This window comes from Schistocerca serialis, chromosome 9, assembly GCF_023864345.2.
Source record: "Schistocerca serialis cubense isolate TAMUIC-IGC-003099 chromosome 9, iqSchSeri2.2, whole genome shotgun sequence".
Classification (NCBI taxonomy): Eukaryota; Metazoa; Arthropoda; class Insecta; order Orthoptera; family Acrididae; genus Schistocerca; species Schistocerca serialis.
The window spans coordinates 86,371,237-86,394,075 of NC_064646.1; the positions used below are offsets into that span (position 1 = coordinate 86,371,237).

At 44.0% G+C, this 22,839-nt stretch overlaps 1 non-coding gene across 1 annotated transcript; it reads left to right on the plus strand.

Moving 5' to 3' along the window:
• The first annotated feature begins 18,374 nt into the window (after positions 1-18,374).
• On the plus strand, positions 18,375-18,449 carry Trnas-cga (transfer RNA serine (anticodon CGA)). The gene has a single exon. It is a non-coding gene; the product is annotated as a tRNA-Ser (tRNA).
• The last annotated feature ends 4,390 nt before the right edge of the window (positions 18,450-22,839 follow it).

Consider the following 22,839-nt stretch of genomic DNA (forward strand, 5'->3'; position numbering starts at 1 on the left):
ACACAGGCTTATAAAAGTTCCATTACAAACAGTGCGTTACAAATTTGGAATACTTCTCTGCATAAGGTAAACATTATGTCATCATTCCCACATTTTAGTAAAACCCCAAGGTCAGTCTTACTTGATCACTGTTCCTACCCAGTAGCAGAATCTTTGCAACAAGTGAATTACGAAGCCTAAAAGAAGAAGGAGCAAAATATCTTTATACAAGTAGCGCAACCTGTCCTTTAGATTAAAAAAAAAAAAAAGGTGAACTTGTATTTACATAACATCAAATATTATAGTCTATACTTATATTAAACTAATAATGAAGTATCAGAACCTAATAAAAACGCGAATGTTAGGAAAAAAAAATTGGTTGTGTCAGGACGCGAACCACCGCCCCAACAAAAAAAAAAACTGAATACAGGTCAATGGCGCTATTCATTACGCTAAACCAACATCACACCGTTAAAAATCATGACAGTATCTTACGGCATGTTAAAAACGTTAATCGTAGATATGTTACTAAATGAAATTTAATTATAACAAAGTGTGCCAAGGACAATGCGTTTTGGGTGGATCTTCAGAGTGTCGCTGCCTTCAAATAGCCTACTCTCATTATATGCAAGTTACAGTAAGTCTTTTGCCACGAATATGATGTTTCTCATTATTTTTTTGGAACGAATCACACAGTTAACAACGGGTTTTGCAATGATTCTCAATTTTCTGGTGCTCAGAATGGCATATATACATATAGGCTTGAAATGAATGCCAATATGGCGCCTCGCAACTCTGGACCGAAGGGAGACGGCGTGCTTGTGACGTAGGAGGCGTTGTGACATCTCATTGCTCAATGGTCAGACGCACGCTCAGAATATCTGACACGCCAGACATTGCTCTGCACGTTCGGAAATCTCCCGAGCGTGCTATTCCACGCTGTGACGTCAGAAACTCGGCACGCTCAACGCTCAACGTTCGAATGCACGGTCCGTGTGCCGACGGCTTAAGGGTGCCACCTACTGAGACGCGAGAGAAACAGCAGCTACGTAGCGAAACTCACAAACGTTCCGAAAGTAAAGGTATCGATATAAGCGCGCGCACGGCTCAGTTGACTTGCAGCTGCCGAAACGGAGAACGCAAAGTGCCTTTGTTGCTAAGTTATTCTGATTTCGACTCGTTGCACAATGGGTAAAGGACGGCCAAGCGAGCTGGCTGCCTGCACCAGGGAGAGGTGACATGGCGTTCCCAGCAGTCCGCCTTGAAAAGGTACATCGGCTGCACTATTCGCTGTCGTTATCATGTTTATCGATTTCATCTTCTACCAAAGGCGTGAATCGACTCTCTCATCACAGTCATTGCGGAGTATATCAAATGTGACCACAGATGAGAGACTGAAGGGGGCAGCACAACTCTACTTAAATAAGAATCGACTTAAAACTCAGTTAGGTACGTCTGTATTTCGATGTAGCCCACAAATACGTTAACGACGAAGCTCACACGTTTGAACAAAATAAAAACGCACAGTGATAGGTGGCAAAAGTGCCTAGACACGGGATAATTATTATTGGACCAGGAGACAATGCTACATCAATCAACAAAACACACGACGACTGGTGAAGCCTCTTGACCGTATTATCGTGTGCCTAAGGGTTCTGCAATCAAAGCTTTCTGTTCGGAATACTCACGAATCGAAATTAGAAAGCTTATATAATCACTTCCGAGAACTACGACAATATTTATGATACGGAATTATTAAGGAATAAAAGGCAAGGTTCCAGGTTCGAACACTGGTGTGATAGACAGTTTTGGTCTGCCAGGAAGCTTCAAAAAGAAAGCTTACTGATAGACTGTGTTTTTGAAGCACTTGGCGATGCAGTCTAGTGATAGGAAATCTAGCTGCTGCCGTAAACTTCTTCCACAAGAATTCGAACCGTCTAGCCCATTTTGGAATATACGCTTTCTTGCAGCTTTATGAAACACTTCGAAGGAGACGAACCATTGCCATATAACCAGCACGGATTAAGAAAATATGGTTCTTGTGAAATACGTGTGGCTCTTTATCCGTACTAACTAAAGATTGCTGTTGACAGGGGTCTCAAGGTGATTAAGTTTTTCTGGATTTCCTCAGGGCTTTTCATATCGTTCTTCACAAGCGACATCTTATCAGATAGCACGTCTATGGAGTATTGTCTCAGCTGTGTGACTCGATTCTCAAAAGTCACGGTTAGTAATAATTTAGGAGTGGCCATCTAGTAATGACCTACAACAAAGCTCTATAGGCCCTCTACTGTACTTTAGCTGTCATCTTTTGGATGTAATGCAGCACATATTTTTTTGGTCTTATTCAGGATTCCTTTACACAACATTATTCCCAACTGTTTTGGCTGAAAAACCTATTTTTCAACATAATCTCCATTACATGCGAAGACCTTACGCAACCTTACTGGCAGTGCCTTTCTACCAGCATGATACCTGTAATTCTACTGGTCGACGTCCATCACACAGGTACTGATTCCCGAGGGCCAAACAGGTGCAAGTCGGAAGGTTGCGAGATCCAGGCTCTAGGGTGGATGTGGAAGAACAGTCCAATCAATTTTTGTGAGCTCCTAACGGTTGCACAGCTTCGTGTGAGGTATTGCATTGTCATGGAGAAGGAGGAGATCATTTGCATTTCTGTGGTGAACACATTGAAGTAGTTTCCTCAGTTTCCTGGGGGTGTGTGCGGCCGGCCGGCCCACGGGAAATCCGACAGGTTTGCGCGATGTCGTTGCCGTGATGACAGACGCCTCGCCCAAAGACTCACCGTGAATTTTTACACTGCCTTGTCTCCACAGACATTCTGAAAGCGTCCATGCATAGCTGCGATGCTCTGGTTTTCCTCCAAAGAACCCAACGATAGCTCTGAGCTGGGAACGCTCCCCCATTAAAGACGCCATTTTGAAGGCTATGTATAGGCTGGCACCTTCATGAAACTGCAGGAGCTGAAGCAGGAGTATTCCATGATGACCCACAACAAATTCCGCGTTTTTTGAAAGGGGAATGGCTGAGAAAAAAAAAGGGTGTAGCGCTACTTACTGAACGCCACTCGCAGAATGGAGGCTCGTAGTCCATTTTGAACTTCCGCTCTGAAAATTTCTTGATAATTCTGGCACCAGCAAGAGCTTAGAGGTGGGAATGTGGACAGCTGAGCAAACGTCTTGCCTCGCCGAGTAGGACCGAGCAGAGGAGTCCACGCTTGGCGAAGGGCGAGTCGAGGGGCAGTGGGGCAGCCCCATTGTGCTGTGGGGCCTGCTACAACTACAGCTACGTGGAGTGAGCTATGGAGGAGGTCCGCCCCATTATGTGGCCGGCCGCCTCATCCATTATGAATGACCGCAGCCGGGAGCGGACTGAATCACCTGCCGCACTCAGCTGTTTCCTGGCCTGCGTACGCCGCCGGCTGACGTGGGTACAGTGCTTACCGCTGCGGACTGCTCCGTGTTGTTGTTGCTGCTGTGGAGACAGATTTGATGCAGCTCTCCATGCTACTCTATCTTGTAGAAGCCTCTTCATCTCCGAATAACTACTGCTGTAGCCTAAGTCCTTCTGAATCTGCTTACTATAATCATCTCCTGGGCTTCCTCTATGATTTTAAACCCCCCACCCACGCTTCCCTCCAGTACTAAATTGGTGATCCCTTGATGTATTGAAATGTATCCTACCAACCGGTCCTTTCTTCGAGTCAGGTTGTACAACAAATTTCTTTTCTCCCAAATTCCATTCAGTACCTCCTCATTAATTACGTGATTTACCCATCTAACCTTCAACATTCTTCTGCAGCACCACATTCTGTTCTTGTAAATTATAGATTTCAGCGATCAGTCGTTCTTTTTAAATTTTATTGTGCAAATCTAGATTTCGGCTAGAAGCTAGCCATTCTCAATGCACTATTATTTTCGCTCAGTGCATGTAATTCCCTGTTGGTCGACTGCTCGCTGCAATCTATAATTTTCAAGTCAATATAACAGTCCCTGAATGCAACAGCTTTCTGACTGGAAGGTAACCTGACATTCTATTCTCTTCTTGTGTAAACTGTTTATCACCCAAATTTCGCTCCCGTACATAGCTACACTCCATACAAATACTTTTGCGATGCTGTTTAATCGTAGATGAGCCAATTTCGACTAAGTATCATTCTGGCCCTCCCGGTTGGCCGTGCGGTCTAACGCACGGTTTTCCGGGCGGGAAGGAGCTCCTGGTCCCCAGCACGAATCCGCCCGGTGGATTTGTGTCGAGGTCCGGTGAACCGGCTAGCCTGTGGATGGTTTTTAGGCGGTTTTCCATCTGCCTCGGCGGAAGAGGGTCGGTTCCCCTTATTCCGCCTCAGTTACACTATGTCGGCGATTGCTGCGCAAACAAGTTCTCCACGTACGCGTACAGCACCATTACTCTACCACGCAAACAGGGGCTACGCTCGTCCGGTGTGAGACGTTCCCTGGGGGGTCCAACTGGGGCCGAACCACACAATAACCCTGGGTTCGGTGTGGGGCGGCGGAGGGGTGGACTGCGGTAGTCGTCGTGGAGTTGTGGACCACTGCGGCTCCGGCGGGGACGGAGCCTCTCCGTCGTTTCTAGGTCCCCGGTTAACATACAATACAATACAAGTATCATTGTCAAGCACCTGTAAAACCAATATGGAAAAGCACTACAGTGTCTGCATACATCTCCATGTATAAATAACACTTTATACACCACATATTAGGATAAAACATTAATGTACAAATTGCGTACTTGCATTTGTAACATCTGTATTTCATGTCATTTTCAAATCACTGTCAATTACAAGTAAAAAGGAGCCATACTCCGTCATTTTACGAGAGGATTCGCACTAAGCGATCGTATTCTGAACTTTGCTCTATGTAGAACATCATGGTACCTGGCAGAAGCGGGTAATTTGTCTCAGATACATGTTCAGCCAAAGACTTTAAGACTCTCAACAGCACATATCATAGGCACGTTAATATATTGCTGACTTAGTTGATGTCATGTCAGCGACCAAAGAAGACATTAAGGGCATACAAATGGACATAAAATATTGTATACAGTACATGGCATATCACCTGCCAAACTACATTATTTTAAATATCATATTAACAAAAAAATATATAAGACACGTACAAAATTCCACATATAATTGAAATAGAATATTCCTGCAACTGCTGGCATGGCAGGTATAACGACAGCCTAGTATCGTAGGTTATCAGTGTTTGAAAGCTATTTCTAGACACACAGAAGCCAAACCTGACAATCTGTACAGAAAGGAAACCCACGAATTTTTTATTTTAAGTAACAACCAATATGCAATGCGTGGATGGGTGACAAGCATATGTCACTGTGTTGTAAAATGTATCAACCAATACTGGGAGCGTCAAGAACTTCATGAGTTACAGTGTGTAATAGTATCATAATATAAAATGCATCAGAAACCATGAGATCGGTTCAATATAAAGAGAAATAACGCGGGAAATAACTATAAAAAGAGGAGAAACGAAGCCTCAAAGCATTATGTGTTATGTGGCCACATAAAGTAAGCATAACGCTGAAGTACAAAATGTGTAAAAATCGATATCATACTCCTACGGGAAGAGCAGTTCGTTACGATGTGTATACAACATTCACTACTCCATACGTTATTAGATTTGTAGGGTTTCCAAAACAGTATTCTCACAATTATAAAACTATGCCTCTTAGTACAGAGAAAATGCGTGGTAACACATCACATTTTTGAAAAAAGATATATGGTAACCAGTAGCAGAATTACGACGGGAACAGGTATAAATTATTGTATGACCCACGCCAAGTAAATAGAAGAGGTAATACACACTACTTACTAGAAATAAAAGAGACTTCCTGATCCTTAAATCTATACTCGATGTTAACAAATTTCTCTTCTTCAGAAACGCTTTTCTTTCCGTTGCCAGTCTATATTTTAAATCCTTTCTACTTCGGCTATCACCAGTTATTTTGCTGCCCAAATAGCAAACTTCATCTAGTACTATCAGTGTCTCATTTTCTAATCGAATTCGCCCAGCGTCACCTAATTTAATGGAATACATTCCGTTAGCCTCGTTTTGCTTTTGTTGATATTCATCTTACATCCTCCTTTCAAGATACCGTCCATTCTGTCCAACTGCTCTTCCAAGTCCTTTGCTGTCTCTGACAGAATTACAGTGTGATCGGCAAACCCCTCAAGCTTTTATTTCTTCTCCTCGGACGTTAAGCCCCCCCCCCCCCCCTACAAATAATTATTTTGCCAATTTCTTTTTTCTGCCTGGTACATGAAGCTGCATTATTCCTGTTTCTCAGCTCTTCTCTTATTTCACCAATTCATTTCTTGTTTCAGTTTAAACTTAGTTTTCCACAAGCAGTTTATTTAACCTGGTTGCTCCATTCTTTTGTTATGCCCACAGAACGTTAGCCTGCGGTTTTTTTTTTTTTTTTTTTTTTTTTGACATCCATATAAATTCCGGTATGTTTTCAGTTTCTGTGCTTGCTGTTACTCTGTATCCTCCGATTGCGAAAACATTCTGTTGGCACCCGCCTACATAGGGAGAAATGATCATCTCGATAAAATAAGAGAAATCAGAGCCCGCACAGAAAAATTTAAGTGCTCGTTTGTGCCGCGCTCCCTTCAAGAGTGAATGGTAGAGAGACAGCTTGAAGATGGTTCATTGAACCCTCTGCCAGGCACTTTATTGTGAATAGCAGGGTAATCACGTAGATGTAGATGTATGTTCATTCTTGAAAATAAGTCGGACTCAAAATTTTCCTGTTTACTTTTCGTTCTCGCTTTTGGATTTCCACTGGACGCTGGATGAGTGGCAACGAGTGATTTGGAGTGATGAACCGTGCTACATCCTGTGGCAATCCGACGGCAGGATTTGGGTTTGATAAATGCTTGGAGAACGTTACCAACCATTATACGTAGTGCCAACTGTGAGGTACGCTGGGGGTGATGTTACAGTATGCGGGTGTTTTACGTGACTGGGGGTGATCCCCTTATCGAATGTAAGAGAACGGTAAATTCAGAAGAATATGAAGATATTTTACTGGGTGCATTATGTGGTGTCACCGCCAGACACCACACTTGCTAGGTGGTAGCCTTTAAATCGGCCGCGGTCCGTTAGTATACGTCGGACCCGCGTGTCGCCACTATCAGTGATAGTAGACCGAGCGCCGCCACACGGCAGGTCTAGAGAGACTTCCTAGCACTCGCCCCAGTTGTACAGCCGACTTTGCTAGCGATGCTTCACTGACAAAATACGCTCTCATTTGCCGAGATGATAGTTAGCATAGCGTTCAGCTACGGCATTTGCTACGACCTAGCAAGGCGCCATTACCAGTTACTATTGATGCTGTAAAACATGTACCGTCAAGAGCGATGTTCACCAATTAGGGATTAAAGTTAAGTATTCCAGCAGCTACGTACGTTTTTTGTTAGTCTCATTTCCTTGACCTGTTCCAGACCTCACGCCAGCCTGCGTGAGCTAGAACGCGTGCCTTTCGGCTTCCTCTCATAGTGGGTTGGCTGTCTTGCCAATCCACAACACATTAGAGGTACAGTTCGGTGACGATAGTTGTTGGAGTCAATAGAACAAAGCACCCGATCAGAAAGGAGCATTGGTGGGGGAATGGATTGTGGACACTAACATTCTTGAAATGGACTGGCCTGTCCAGATTCCCGATCTTATAAGATAATAAAAAATATATATAATAAAAAATATTTAGATATATGTAAATAATGAGATTAATTTTTCGGCGCTCAGACAAGCACAATAAGCTGGGCTATACCTGTAAATGGGTTCATATTAGTTCTGCATGGACGAAATAGCCTTTCCCTTGTTGTAGATTTAGGCTTACCAGTTAATAATACTACGTCCGATCGCTGTATCCACCTACAAAATCTTGACCGTGTCCATGATACGGTAAACGGATCTTCGTGATAACTCCGAAGTACGCAGGTAGTAGTAGTAGTCACAGTAGTAGTAGCTTTATTCATCTTTAGATCTCTTTTTACAAGGATATAAGACATGTCAAAGTATTTACAAGTTTAGACCAGTTTAAAATGAGCTAATTCGTATACACATACGTTACACACTTTTAGTTAGGGACAATCATTAGATTTGCTCCTGGTATACAATACTTTTTTTACAAATAACTTATTAAATAAAGTAATGCCACACTGTTCACTCATATCTCACTATCAGTTACTGCACAAACTATACACATTGTTTCATAACACTTCACTCACTATACACACAAACACACACACACACTGGTGATCTCTGGGCCATTTTCTGCAGCAAAACTTCCCATTTGCTATCCTGAAAAACTGGGTCAGCATCTCTCTGTAATGAGTGAGATGCTGAGCTCAGAAAGCGGAAGAGGTGATAATTTTTTCTATAAAAGGAAAAAGAAGGAAAAAACATAGTGCGAAGGTGTTACATGGAATGTTGGATGTTTTATAATCATTATTATTATTATTATTATTATTTATTTGTGTAAAATTTTTTTGTGCCAAACCCCTACTTTGTTTTATCTAAGTAATCCTTCAATGTATAAAATGTATTGCATATAAGGTACTTTTCAGCTGCGTTTTTAAATAACTGTATTTTTCAATTTCTCTTATCTGTTTTGGTAATTTATTGTACAGTTTTATTCCCTGGTAGAAAACGCTGTTTCGAGTTTTACGCTCATTTTTTCTTGGCAAATGTAAGTTGAGTCTATCTCTTGTTGCATGTTATTTTTGATGTGTACAACTGACTGGTAAATGTATTCACATGGAGCAGTTAAAATCCCCAGTGTTTTGAACAGATCTTTACAATGAGCTCGACTACCATTTTTGGTTACGACTTTTATGGCTCTTTTCAGGAGTTTGAAAATTGTGTTCATATTTCGTGCATTTGTTGCGCAAAAAAGAATGCCTAGCTAAGAACTGAGTGTATGTATGGATAGTATTAACTAAAAGACACTGCATGTTACACACTGATTACAGGATTCTAAGGGCATATTATGCTGATGAGATTCTGTTTGCAAGTACCTTTGGGTGTTCACACCATTTCAAATGAGAATCAATATTCATTCCTAGAAATTTTGCATTTGTTACACAGTCTATAGAGGTGCTATCAACATTTAATTTAATATTCTCATTTTCCCTCTTCAAACTGAAGTTCTTGGCATTAGTTTTCTGTATGTTCAATGTCACTTTATTACTTATTGACCAGTTGTAAGCTTCCTTAAGAGCTTCATTTGCTTTCTCTGCAAGGAATTTTCTTGTTTTTTTAGTGACTATAATACTGTAGTCATCAGTGAAGAGAATTTTTTCACCATGACTAATACTACTGGGGAAGTCATTGATGTATATCAGGAATAGTATTGGTTGCAATATGCTACCTTGCAGAACCCCTATATTAATGTATTTTGGTTATGATAAGTGTTTTACTAAATGTTTAGATCTATTTAAAGTATGTGTTATCTCTACTCTTTGTGCGCTATCTGCTAGGTATGATCGAAACCAATTATAAGCACCCTTCTTATTCCTAATGCTTCTAATTTATTTAATAAAATCTTGTGATCAGTTGTATCAAAGGCCTTAGAAAGATCCAAAAATATACCTGTGACGTCACACTCATCTTTGTCAAGAGTATTGAGTATAACCTCTGTAAATTCTACTATGGCTGACTCTATTATATTTTTACCACTTCGGAAACCAAACTGTGATTTGCTTAAAAGGTTGTATTTTTTCATGTAATTCATTAATCTGTCTTTCATAATTGCTTCTATTATTTTTAGGAATGGTGACTGCAGGGAAATGGGCTGGTAATTTGCTATGTCTTCTGCATTATCTTTCTTAACCAAAGGTACAACTCTAGCCCGTTTTAACCGTTCTAGAAATGTCCCTGATGTGAAGCATTCATTTGTTATATTTGTTAAGGGGCCTTGTATAATCTCTATGCATTGTTGCAGTACACACATTGGTACTTCATCTAAGCCTATTACCTTTTAATTTTTTTTTGTTTTGGAACAGTTTGATTGACTTCATTCTCTGTGGTTGGAAGTAATATCATTATATTTAGTGCAACATTATTTAAAGGTTTTATATTTGTTTTGGGAAATTTTTGCTGTAACTTCTCTGTAATACTTGAGAAATGCTCATTTACATAGTTTGCTGTTGTGGATCATTTATTACCTTATCTCCCTCCCTTAACAGTGTGTTATTCTGCGTTTCTTTGCCTCTCCCGGTTTCTTTTTTTATAACATATCGGACTGCTTTGCTTTTATTCTCTGCCTTATATATTATTCTGTCATTAAACGACTTTTTTGCAGCAAGCAGTGCTTCCTATATATCATTTCGTATCTATGTTAGAAATTTAAGAATTCTTGATCATTGCGACTCTTTCTCAAGGAAATGAGGTTTTTAAGTGTTTGGTAGGACTTCTTAAAACATGCTGTTATCCTTATGTTTTTGTGAGATATTGGTACAGACATGTATACTTTCGGAAATGCCTTTTCAAAGTTCAATTTAAATAATGTGGTGAATTTAGAGAATTTCACATTCACATTGGTTTCCTTATACACTTCATTCCAGCTTTGTTTTACAAGTTCATTTGAAAAATCTTTTATTTTGTTTTTTGTTCGATGTCGTTTGTAGGCTTGTAGTTTATGGAATGGTTAGATATCTGATTTTACTGCTGTTAGTTGATAGAGATGGTCTGATAGTCCGAGATGTTTTACGGCTACATCACATTTTTCCCTGTCCATATTTGTCGCCACATGGTCAACTACTCATGCAATCATTGTAATAAGCCTTGTTGCACTATTGACCAATAGGGACACACCAAAACTTTGAAGGATATTTATGAAGGTGCTGCTGGATTCACTTGTGATATTAGTGTTGATGTTAAAGTCCCTACACTGAATTATATTGACCTTTGTACTTGAAACTTCGTCTAGAATTTCTGTTAATGTATTGAAAAAAGTGTCCACACTACCACTGGGAAATCTATACACACATAAAATGATTAATTTCTTGGTGATATCAAGCCCTGTTAATTCAATAGCTGATATTTCAAAGTGTTTGTCTTCACCTGCTGTGCTGAGGCTATGTCTTGATTTGAACTCTGTTCCTTTTCTGATATAAATGCGTGATCCTCCACCCCTTGAATCAGTTCTGCAGAAAGAGTTTATCCTTTCATATGACGATATCACTACATGTTGGATTTCTGTCTCTCTACACCAGTGCTCAGTAACACAAACTACTGTGCAGTTCAAAGACTGGAGCTCAACTTTTAATAGTTGTATTTTATATTTTATTGACTGCATGTTTTGATGGAGGATTGTTTAGTCTGTGAAATGCCGCATGTTACTCTTTCCAATGGTTTGTTACTCTTTGTGACATCTGGTATATGTGATAATTGAGGTGTTAAAATCTGTCTTGTGAGTGATTGTTTCAGTATTTTTTAAAGTGATGGAGATACTCTTTAAGCAGGGAACCTGTTGTTTGGATTTGTCCTAAAAACGACCTACTTTTCCTACCTATGACAACAGGTATTTGATCATGTGTGGCCCAAGATCCACCTTCTATACTTTCATGAATCAGCTGTACCAATCTTGCCTTCCCAGTCCTGTTTAGGTGTTGGGCATGCCTAGTGAAACCCCATCTGTTGATAGTCCCGACAGGCACCAGAGAAACATGAGCAAAGTTGGCTGCCCTCAGAGCCATCCCTAACCCCACATAGTTTCGCCTCACAGCTCCATCAAGGTGTGGGCAATCATGACGCCGGAACAGCTCAACAAAGTGTACGTTGGTGCCATGGGTTAGAGAAGCTATCTTGTCCAGGTCACCACCTTTGTCATATTCTCCATCCCTGTCCAAACTGTTTCCCGCCCCACCCACTATCACTACATGGTCCTCTTTTGTAAAGTCCTTTCATAATGACCTTAAGTCCTCGATCACATGACTTAGCCCTGATTTGGCTCGAAGGTACTGGTGGCCTGGTACGCTGCTCCTAAACTTTCCGCCGGCTGGGGTGGCCGAGCGGTTCCAGGCGCTGCAGTCTGGAGCCGCGCGGCCGCTAAGGTCGCAGATTCGAATCCTGCCGCGGGCATGGATGTGTGTGATGTCCTTAGGTTAGTTAGGTTTAAGTAGTTCTAAGTTCTAGGGGACTGATGACCTCAGAAGTTAAGTCCCATAGTGCTCAGAGACATTTTTGAACCTAAACTTTCCTGTAACTGAGGGCCTACACTTCACCCATAGCTACTACCTAGCAGCACCACTTTCTTCTTCCTAACGCTTTGTACACTCCTAAGCTTCTTGGCCTCGGATGAAGTGTGCTGCACATTTTCTGCTTCTCGTTGGTGGGTGCTTCAGTTCTTCTATACTACAATACTAATTGGAATAATAACTCAATTTTTCACTAACGAAATATGAATGTATTATCTCCTCTACACACACAAAAAATTCAGACTTTTCACTTATTCTCATAATCAAAATGGCTACTGCCGTCTATGCTCTAAAATAACGTGCGTCTACCTTTGTTCATTAGCAGAGAGCCAGTCCTTCCTCTTACCGAGGCACAGGAAAAACATCTTATGTTTTTTAACATTTGAAAATCAAAAATACACGACGGTAGACCCTGTCTTTACTCTGGGCAGCCGGCCGAAGTGGCCGTGCGGTTCTAGGCGCTGCAGTCTGGAACCGCGGCACCGCTACGGTCGCAGGTTCGAATCCTGCCTCGGGCATGGATGTGTGTGATGTCCTTAGGTTAGTTAGGTTTAAGTAGTTCTAAGTTCTAGGGGACTGATGACCTTAGAAGTTAAGTCCCATAGTGCTCAGAGCCATTTGAACTCTGGGCTACCACTTCACCTCTTCTCTTTGCCTTTAAAGAAAACGAAAACATAAAAGAAATGCAAAAGGTACATCAGAACCTGAACCCAATGGAACACTTTTCGGATGAGTTGGAACGAAGACCCCACTCCAAATCCCAGCGTCCAACAGCCCTACCTCCTCTGGTTTCGACTCCTGACACTGAGTGTGCTGCCATTCCTCCGTAGACATTGAGATACCTCGTTGAAAAGAGTTCCCAGCTGAGTTAAAGCTGTCACAAAGGTGAACTGTGGACACGCGCCATGTTAATGCCTACTGACATGCGTAGGGATACGTCTGATCAGGTAATGGATTTGTTCACTCAATCCAATGTAGGCTGTAATTTTATTGAAGAGTTTCTGAGCGAGAGACATCTAACACCTGCAGTTCTAGAATGTCGATAGATAAGAGCGGATCTGTCGGTGTAAATCGTCTCGCTGTTTTCTGAACGCACGCGCGGAATTTAGCGAGAGGCTCTTCCATCAGAGGGCTTGAAACGATTGGTCAGCTGCGGGCGCGCGCAGTTTTCGCAACAAAAGAAAGAAAGGGTGGGCATGCGGGCCAGCAGGACCACATGGGAGGCGGGCAGGTATGCAGTGCCAGAATGTGGAATCGGGCGCATTCTAACGGACGATGATGCGCTGGGCGGTGTACGCAAAGCACACGCGTGGCAGCGGGCGCGTTGTTGGCTCTTGCAATAGAGACAGGGGTAGGCCTCCATTAACACGTCATTCATTTCAAAAATGACGATTCACTTTTCTGGTTGGAGAAAACACATCTTTTAAAAAAAAGGTAGTACTTGAAGACATGAGTGACAAATAGCTTCTAGGAATCAAACAAGGGATAAGAACTGTGGAGGAAACTACGAGTGAACGCGATAATGAAGATCCTGCAGTGCAGAAAAAATAAAGAAAATTTAAAATAAGGTATTTAGTAACCCATTTCAAAAAGTTTATGAGGTAGAAAACGTTATGAGTGCTGCTTCACTGGTGTGTGCTGTGGTAGTTGGTACGGATTTCCCACGTAGACTACTGATTTATGTAGGAAGAGAGCGAACGGTAATATGCATTGTTTTATTAAATGTGAAAATGTGCACTGATAGGATTAGAAGCACTATTATTTTATTATATGCGTTCTGGAACGCTTCAAACCAGTCTTTCCTGCAATTTCTCGGACTGATTTCCTCGGATGTTGCTGAATAATTCCATGTATATCAGGAGTAGCCACAGTTGTTCTTGAGCCGACATTCCCCCTAGATCAAAACTGTCCATTTGAATTTGACGCAGAGCCTATGAATTGTTTTCAGATCCAGTACTTTTAGAACACTGAGTCTTGCTTGAAAACGTCACCTTGTTGCTGTAACACTGTATTTTAACCTGTGATGTTCCAGTACCGGAAACACGTTGTTCTTCCTTTGGTATTGTAATCCTTATACTTTTAATTCCGTATTTTAAAGCATTATATGAGACTATGTGAAACTTCAGTATAGTTGTGTACGCTTTATGCAGTCTCTGTAAAACCTAAAAATCTAACCTTCTAGATGTGATAGTCGTATAGTTGTATTAACTTCGAATACAAAAACATTTATACAGTCATTTGATTGTACAACATTAGTGTCTATGATAATGAATACAGTAAGCAATGGATCAGAATTTGTACCAACGCGAGGATTCGAACCTGGGTCTCCTGGTCATTCAGCAGATGAGATAACCTCTGCACAAACCAAGCTAAAACAGATGCGCAGGTTACCTCAGTACGTCTCCCTCCCTAATAAAAACTCCAGCTCACACTTCATCCCATCTTGATGGTCCCATTCTTAACTTGAATCAATATTCTAGAGCTTTCCAATATTGGAATAGCACTTAACAACTGTATCTGATATCACCTATGCCTGAAGTACACACAGGATGATCCCCATTTCGTCTAATGCTAAGGTTGTTATGTTACGTTAACCGGGGACCTAGAAACGACGGAGAGGCTCCGTCTCCGCCGCAGCCGCAGTGGTCTACAACCCCACGACGACTACCGCAGTCCACTTCACCCCTCCGCCGCCCCACACCGAACCCATGGTTATTGTGCGGTTCGGCCCCTGGTGGACCCCTCAGGGGACGTCTCACACCGGACGAGTGGAACCCCTATGTTTGTGTGGTAGAGTAATGGTGGTGTAGGCGTACGTGAAGAACTTGTTTGAACAACAATCGCCGACATAGTGTAGCTGAGATGGAGTAAGGGGAACCAGCCCGCATTTGATGAGACAGATGGAAAACCACCTAAAAATCGTCCACAGACTGGCCGGCTCGCCGGACCTCGACACAAATCCTCCGGGCGGATTCGTGCCGGGGACCGGCGCTCCTTCCCGCCCGGAAAGCCGTGTGTTAGTCCGCACGGCCAACCGGGCGGGCAATCGTAAGGAACTATTCCAACGTTGGAGAGCCTCTGCTATGCTGATAAGAGTAAATTAGGAGAACATCAAGATGGTTTCAAGCGTAAATTGGAGTTCGTATCAGGGAGGGAGACAGACTAGGGTAATCCGTGCAGCTGTGTTAGCCACAGCGCCAGGATGCCGTAGTGGTCAGCACAACCGCCTAGTGAACACTCTGCTTTCGGCAGGTGAGCGGCGAGGACGTCTTGTTTACGTCCCGTCCGCAGAATCGCGAGCCCACGTGGTTTGTTTACTTCCTCGCTGCAGCTAGTACCCGCGTCCGTTGACATTGAGTCACTTTGGCTTATTCGTACAGGAAAGCTACCATCAAGATCAGTTCCCAGCCCGACCACGCAAGACCACGAGCCTTTGAAATCGAACGATTCATCCGTGACGACTTTCAAATGTCACCACAGCACATCCTCGGTGTCCATCTACCCATCACAAATAGCGGAGTTTACGTCAAGATAGTCGATGACGAGTTATGTCACGCTGTTGTGAGCAGATGTGCGAACAGTCTCAAGTTCAAGCACTCCGATGGACGTAGTTACCGCAGATTTTCGCCGTATGGGACGGTAATTAACCACGTTGCCGAAAAATGGGAACACCTTCGAGACATATCAGGTCCTCAACGGCGTCCGACAAGTCGAAATTGAATTAAAGAAACACGTGCCTTCCTACTTAGTCATAGGTGGATGTCGAGCAATTGTAAAGTACAATGGATAGCCTCGTACTTGTTCTGGTTGCGGCCAGGAAGGTCATGTACGCTCGGCGTGTATTGAACGTCGGGTTGCACAGATTCCACTAGATGACGCAACCCTACCTCCTACGCTCACGGCCCTCCTCCTCAATTACGCAGGAGTGGCACGATCGACCGTCATGGCAGACGAAAGACCACTTGGAAGACAGGAAGCGTCAGAATGCACACCCGACGCAAGTCCTGCATTTACCGACACCATTAAGGAGTCCACAGAGATTGCAGAAGCCGTCCATCGACTCCACAAGCAGATTCGGTGATCAGAATGGAACTCAACGCTAGGGTTGTACCGACCTCTGCTTTTCTCCCAGAGAGGGATGCGATGCGGGAACCTCACACACTTTCGGACAAAGGTCACGGAGGAAACGTAAAAAACAACGTCGCACCGTCTCAGACGATCGCCTCCAGCCGACGTCGTCTCCAGTTGACGATCGGACGGCCGACGAGACGGAAAAAATGGATGACACAGGACCGCCCTCACCTGTCACTTTCTCTGATTTCGACACACACGTTTCTGCTCTCTCGGGCAAACGGATCACAAGCACAGCGCCCGCCACTGGTGCATAACCAGAAACAACTGCGGATTCAGCCTTGGTCACTCTGCTCACACGTGTTCTAGCGCAGCCACTGTTAACTTACGAACCTTGGGCGGACGACATTGAAGACGACTCCCACTGTGGTGGGTGATGAGAGGGGTCTCTCCTCCCACACCCCGGCCCCTCCCGTGTAGCAACAGATGACGGCGCGGACGCGGCCAGCAGATCACAGGCCCCACCTTTTACGGCGACACTGACGGCGGCCCCCACCGCAAGAGACGATCTACAGACCTATCGCTTAGCGACGATCGACATTAACTCATTCGGACACGTACAAAGCTGTCGCTGCTCCAAGGCATGCATCAGAGGTTGACGTTGTCTTTCTCCAAGAAGTTTTTGCCGTCGATTTCCCGGATATGTATGGTTATACGGCTCATGCGTTCCACGCTTCACCAACTAACAGTGGAGTCGCAGTTCTCCTCAGTGAGGGCCTCGAGGAGGACGAAGGACGATATCTCCCCAACACTAGAGGAATGGCCGTAATGTTGCTACACGTGCAGTTTATCATTGTGTACGGCCCTTCTGGAACGAATCGCCATCGCGACTGATCGCTCTTCTTTGCAGGAGTAGCACCGCATTTTCAGTGCAGGCACGATACTTGGTATTAGGGGGCGATTTCAATAGCACCCAAGCACCTAAAAATCAGCTGCCACGCCATTCACCGCGCCCTGAACTTGGGACACTCATCAGCGATCTCCAGCTGGTAGATACATGGGAACATGTCCGAGGAAATCGACCAGGATACACTCATTTCACGAGTCACTCATGTAGTCGCATTGATAGGGCTTATGTCTCCCGTTCTCTCGCAGCAACAGTGAGCAACGCGGAGGTGTGGCCATTAGCCTTTTCTGATCACGAGGCCTATATATGCGCCGTCACCCTTCGTCGCCAACGGTTGTGGCGCAGCCGACTTCCCTGGAAATTAAACCTTATCCGTCTCGCTTCTCCGGATTGTCGATGCGCCATCGAGAACACGTGGAGTTCGTGCGTCCGCCGCTTCCCGAGGTACCCTACATCGATCAGTTGGTGGTTAAACTGCGCCAAGCCGGCCCGACGGAGCACCTTTATTACGTATGGTGCCTGGGAGGGGCAGATCCTCGATTTTTATTTTACCGTGCTTCGCCAATGAGCCTGCTTGGTACCCTCACCGGAACGATGGATGACAGTACAGCGTGCGAAGGCACAGATCGTAGCCCATACAAGCCGACACTTCGAAGGCACGATCGTCCGAGCGCGAACACACGACAGACTCGCAACGGAATGACCCACAATGTACCACGTCATTCGAGAACTTAAACTGCTAAGACGGCCTTCACCACACCATCAACGAGATATTGGTGCAGCCGTCTTCGACCATTACGCACAACTTTATTCTGCTCAATGTTCGGACCCGACGACGGTGACGGGAGTATCACGACTGGTTTACGCACTGTCCCTCAGTATTTACGGGCTGAACTATTGAAAGATGAAGTTGTTGACGCCACAGGTATAGGAGCGGTGAAGAAGTGGAGTTTTATAAAACTTTCCAGTTTTTATTGGCTTCCAAGTTGACAGACATCTCCAGAATCAGATTTTCACTCTGCATGGAGTGTGCGCTGATATGAAACTTCCTGGCAGATTAAAACTGTGTGCCGGACCGAGACTCGAACTCGGGACCTTTGCCTTTCGCGGGTAATGGCGGAAGTAAAGCTGTGAGCACGGGGCGTGAGTCGTGTTTGGGTAGCTCAGTTGGTAGAGCATTTGCCCGCGAAAGGCAAAGGTCCCGAGTTCGAGTCTCGGTCCGGCACACAGTTTTAATCTGCCAGGAAGTTTGACAGACATCTGTTGGGAGCTTATATCCCCCGCGGTGCCGCTCCTCGCGGTCTTCGTAGATGGTTCACAAACCTAAAGGTGGGGCTCGAATACGTGATTACCGTCCGCTAACACTCGTCAACTGCGATATTAACGTATTCACCAGACTATTAGCAAACCGTATACGACCTATCCTGCCTCACGTCATCTCATCAGAGCAGGCTTCCCTAGGGAGTATCAATAACATCCACACAGCACCGTGTCGATACCGTGACATACTAGCCCTAGCGAGGGCACGTCGCATCCCGGCAGCGCTGGCATCACTAGATTTTAGCCAAGTTTTCGATCGAGTGGATCACGCATACCTAACGTTCTCCAGCACATGCAGTACCCATAGCAATTCGCAGGCGTCGTGATGCGCCTCCTGTGAGGGTCGACTTTCAAGGTGCTCGTTAACTGGCGTCTCACGCAGTCCCTCACGATTCTCAGATCGATGCGTCAAGGTTGCCCCTGTCGACCTTTCTCTAAGCTCTGGCACTGGAACCGCTCCTCTGTGGCCTCCGTCAACGCCTCACCGGACTCACCTTACGTGACGTCACATTTCGCTGTACAGCATATGCAGACGACCTGGTTCTCGTGCTCCGTAATCGCGACGATGTAACCAGCGCTCTAAAATGGATTACCACACACGGTGTGGCTTCTAGCAGCTGTCTCAACGTCACCAAATCGGTCGCCATGGCCATAGGAGACGGGTTGACCCCAGCGTGTGTCGACTCCCTTACAGTTTAGTGGCACTTTCAAATGTTTCGGGATAGAGTTTCACGACGACATACGGCGCACTGCCGCCGTCAACTACCGCCGCTTAATACAACAACTTCGGGTCCAGATCTCCAACCTTCGTCTGCGTACCCTTGACATTCTTCAAAAGATACACTTCATCAATGTTTGTCTCGCATCGCGCCTTCCCCACATAGCGCGTGTCTTTCCAATATCGTTACTATTAACGGCATTCTGAGCCTGCGACAGTACAGGCATACTCTTCAAAGTCAGTTGTGAGTCGCTTGCCATTCCCCCAGGAAGGGGAGGTCTTGGCCTAATCCATGTCCACGACAGAGAGGCGATCCTGTTTGTCATCTCGCACATCAAGCTGTGGCGCCACCACTCGCAATGTTTGACAGGTTTGCTGCTGGAGTCCTTATCTCCGTGCTCCCTCAAGGCCCTACCGACGACGCAAGACATACCGCCCCCCCCCCCCCCTCCCCACCTTCTGCTACTTTGGGCGCTTTTAAATTGAACACAGTTATGTCTGTATCGCAGTATCACCGATGAAACAGTTTTCGGCGCGTGATATATATCGCGTGCTATGGCAGAGGCGCTCACGAAACATTGTGGACGCCAAAAATCCTCGGGTTAGTTGGAAGGTGGTGTGGCGGACGATACACTCGGTTACACTGGATAGAGACGTCCGATTCACATGGTACATCACAGTCAACGATAAACAGATCACCGGATCAGGCCTCCTCAAGATACACAAGGCGGACTCGCCTCTATGTGCAGACTGCAGAGTAACGCACACGCACGAGAACCGTCTCACATGTGGCGCGGCAGAAGACGTATGGCACTTGGTGCGACAAATTTCGTCGTATTTTCTACGACTGTCTCCGGAACACATCACACCTCGGCTTCTACTATTTCCGGATGAACAGTATTTCTCGCGCACCAAACCCAACGCAGTTACGTGGGTCCGTGAGCATGTGGTATAATATTTATTTCACGATGGACCTAAAGATGTATTGGACTTTTGGAACTACCTACAAGAACGACATTGCAAGATTTTACGAAACCCAAAATATGGAAAGTATTCTTGTAATTACCTAGGGAGTGCCCTACGCGACCCTCCACGCGGCTGGATCATCAACAGGTAGCAGAAGATGTCCGTTGACAGAGCTGTCAAGAACATGTGCGATTGTCGGTGGAATAACATACGACACGCGTGAAGACGTACCAGGATGATTAAGCGTAAGGAGAGTAGCGACACACCTTTCTGCATCGTGTACGAAGCACATTTTTCGTTACCCATGTGTATTACTTCGCTGTGGGAAAGTACCGAGATATTTGTTTTGTTTACTCAGAGCACGATGCCGTGCTGGGTACATTTATTTTCGGTGTGGTATAAAGGAAATACAAATTACAAATATACTTAGAAAAATAAAAAAAAAAATAAAAAAGCGAACAGGAGACCTCGATTCATATAATTGCCTTGGTACAAATTTTAAGTCATTGCTTCGCCCTGTATTCATTAATATAAGAAATTTGAGACTTCATATGTCTGTGGAACATATAAGCTCATTTGATTAATCGGTACGTCTGTTAACCAAGCCAAGTTCACACAGTTGTGCAATTTTCTTGCATCATGACTGAACCAATCAGGAAACATAAAGTACATTGTTATATGTATAGAACAACACAATGTTTTAAAATGATTTCTTGAAGCCTTCAGCTGCCAGTTTCTTTATTTCCTGTACGATTGTACAATTTCGCCCTTACGAAATTTTAAAGTATTTTACGGATGATTTTTTGGTAACAGATTATGTCACATGTGTCGTTGCTCCTATGACATCTGTTATCAAAAAATTGTCCGTAAAATACTTGAAAATGGCGTAAGGCCGAAATTGTACAATCGTACAGGAAATAAAGAAAATGGCAGCTGAAAGCTTCAAGGAATCATCAAAAAATTCTTCGCAGCTGCGAACCCTATCGCATTGAAAATTATACAATGATTTTAATTGCAACAAAATGTTTTAACACAGTACTGTGAATACGATAGTACATTTGACTTAACAACTGTAATTAAATACAAATTAAACTTGTGCTGTAGGTGAGGTATCTGAATTGGTGCAAAATGAATGAACACTCACGGTTCCTTAAACGCACTAAACAATATCTCAGCTTGACCCTAAGAGTGATATGGTATAAATGTGCAACAATGGAAACGTAGCTGTACTCTACCTACCTCGATTGCAATCATCTGCAACAAGACAAGTTGGAAGACATTAGCGCATTCGAATGTATAGCCATGGATTGCATCATTTGATATGGAAATGCACATGTTTTTACCATCCAACACGAAGCCCGAAACTGGCTAAACTACTAAAACTGCTAACAGGCTTAACCTGGGTTCAACATCCTTCTACCACTGTCGTCACCTATAAATCCCTCATCCATCCCATCCTCGCCTACGCCAAAGCTACCTGTATCTCCAACTGCGCTATGTACTACAAGTCCATCGGAATTCTGGACAGACATACACTTCGCCTCGCCTTCTGAATCTGTTTACCTTCTTCAACTCGCAGCCTGTACCAATTGATACACTTTACACCTCTACTTCTCTTCCTAGTGCACCTCGTATCCGATACATTAACCGCAAAACCCACAGTCGGCACGCAACATCCCAACGCACTAATCACAAGTACCCAGCTGCACATTGCTCCTTCGCTGCACCTTTATGCCTTATCCATCCCCTCCCGCAGGAATTCCAACCAACTCCCCCTTCCCATCGATGAAATCCTTCCCGACATGTACCACTCTTTCCAAGCCTAGTCATGATGCCCTACCTCGTACGATCCTTCCATTTGTTCTTCCCCTTACCTCTATCTTGCTGACTTTTAATTACTACGCGTGCTTCTATAGGGCCCGACAGTGATACTCAGTGAGTATTTTTAACTGTAATATAAAATCGGAAGGACAGGCACAGCATACAGGAAAGTCAAAACAACCTTTGGTGACATTAAAAGCAACGGTGGTAACATTAAGAGTGCAACGGGAATTCCACTGTTAAATGCAGAGGAGAGAGCAGATAGGTGGAAAGAATACATTGAAAGCCTCTATGAGGGTGAAGATTTGTCTGATGTGATAGAAGAAGAAACAGGAGTCGATTTGGAAGAGATAGGGGATCCCGTATTAGAATCGGAATTTAAAAGAGCTTTGGAGGACTTACGTTCAAATAAGGCAGAAAGGATAGATAACATTCCATCAGAACTTCTAAAATCATTGGGGGAAGTGACAACAAAACGACTATTCAAGTTGGTGTGTAGAATATATGAGTCTGGCGATATACCATCTGACTTTCGGAAAAGCATCATCCACACAATTCCGAAGACGGCAAGAGCTGACAAGTGCGAGAATTATCGCACAATCAGATTAACAGCTCATGCATCGAAGCTGCTTACAAGAATAATATACAGAAGAATGGAAATGAAAATTGAGAATGCGCTAGGTGACGATCAGTTTGGCTTTAGGAAAAGTAAAGGGACGAGAGAGGCAATTCTGACGTTACGGCTAATAATTGAAGAAAGGCTAAAGAAAAATCAAGACACTTTCATAGGAT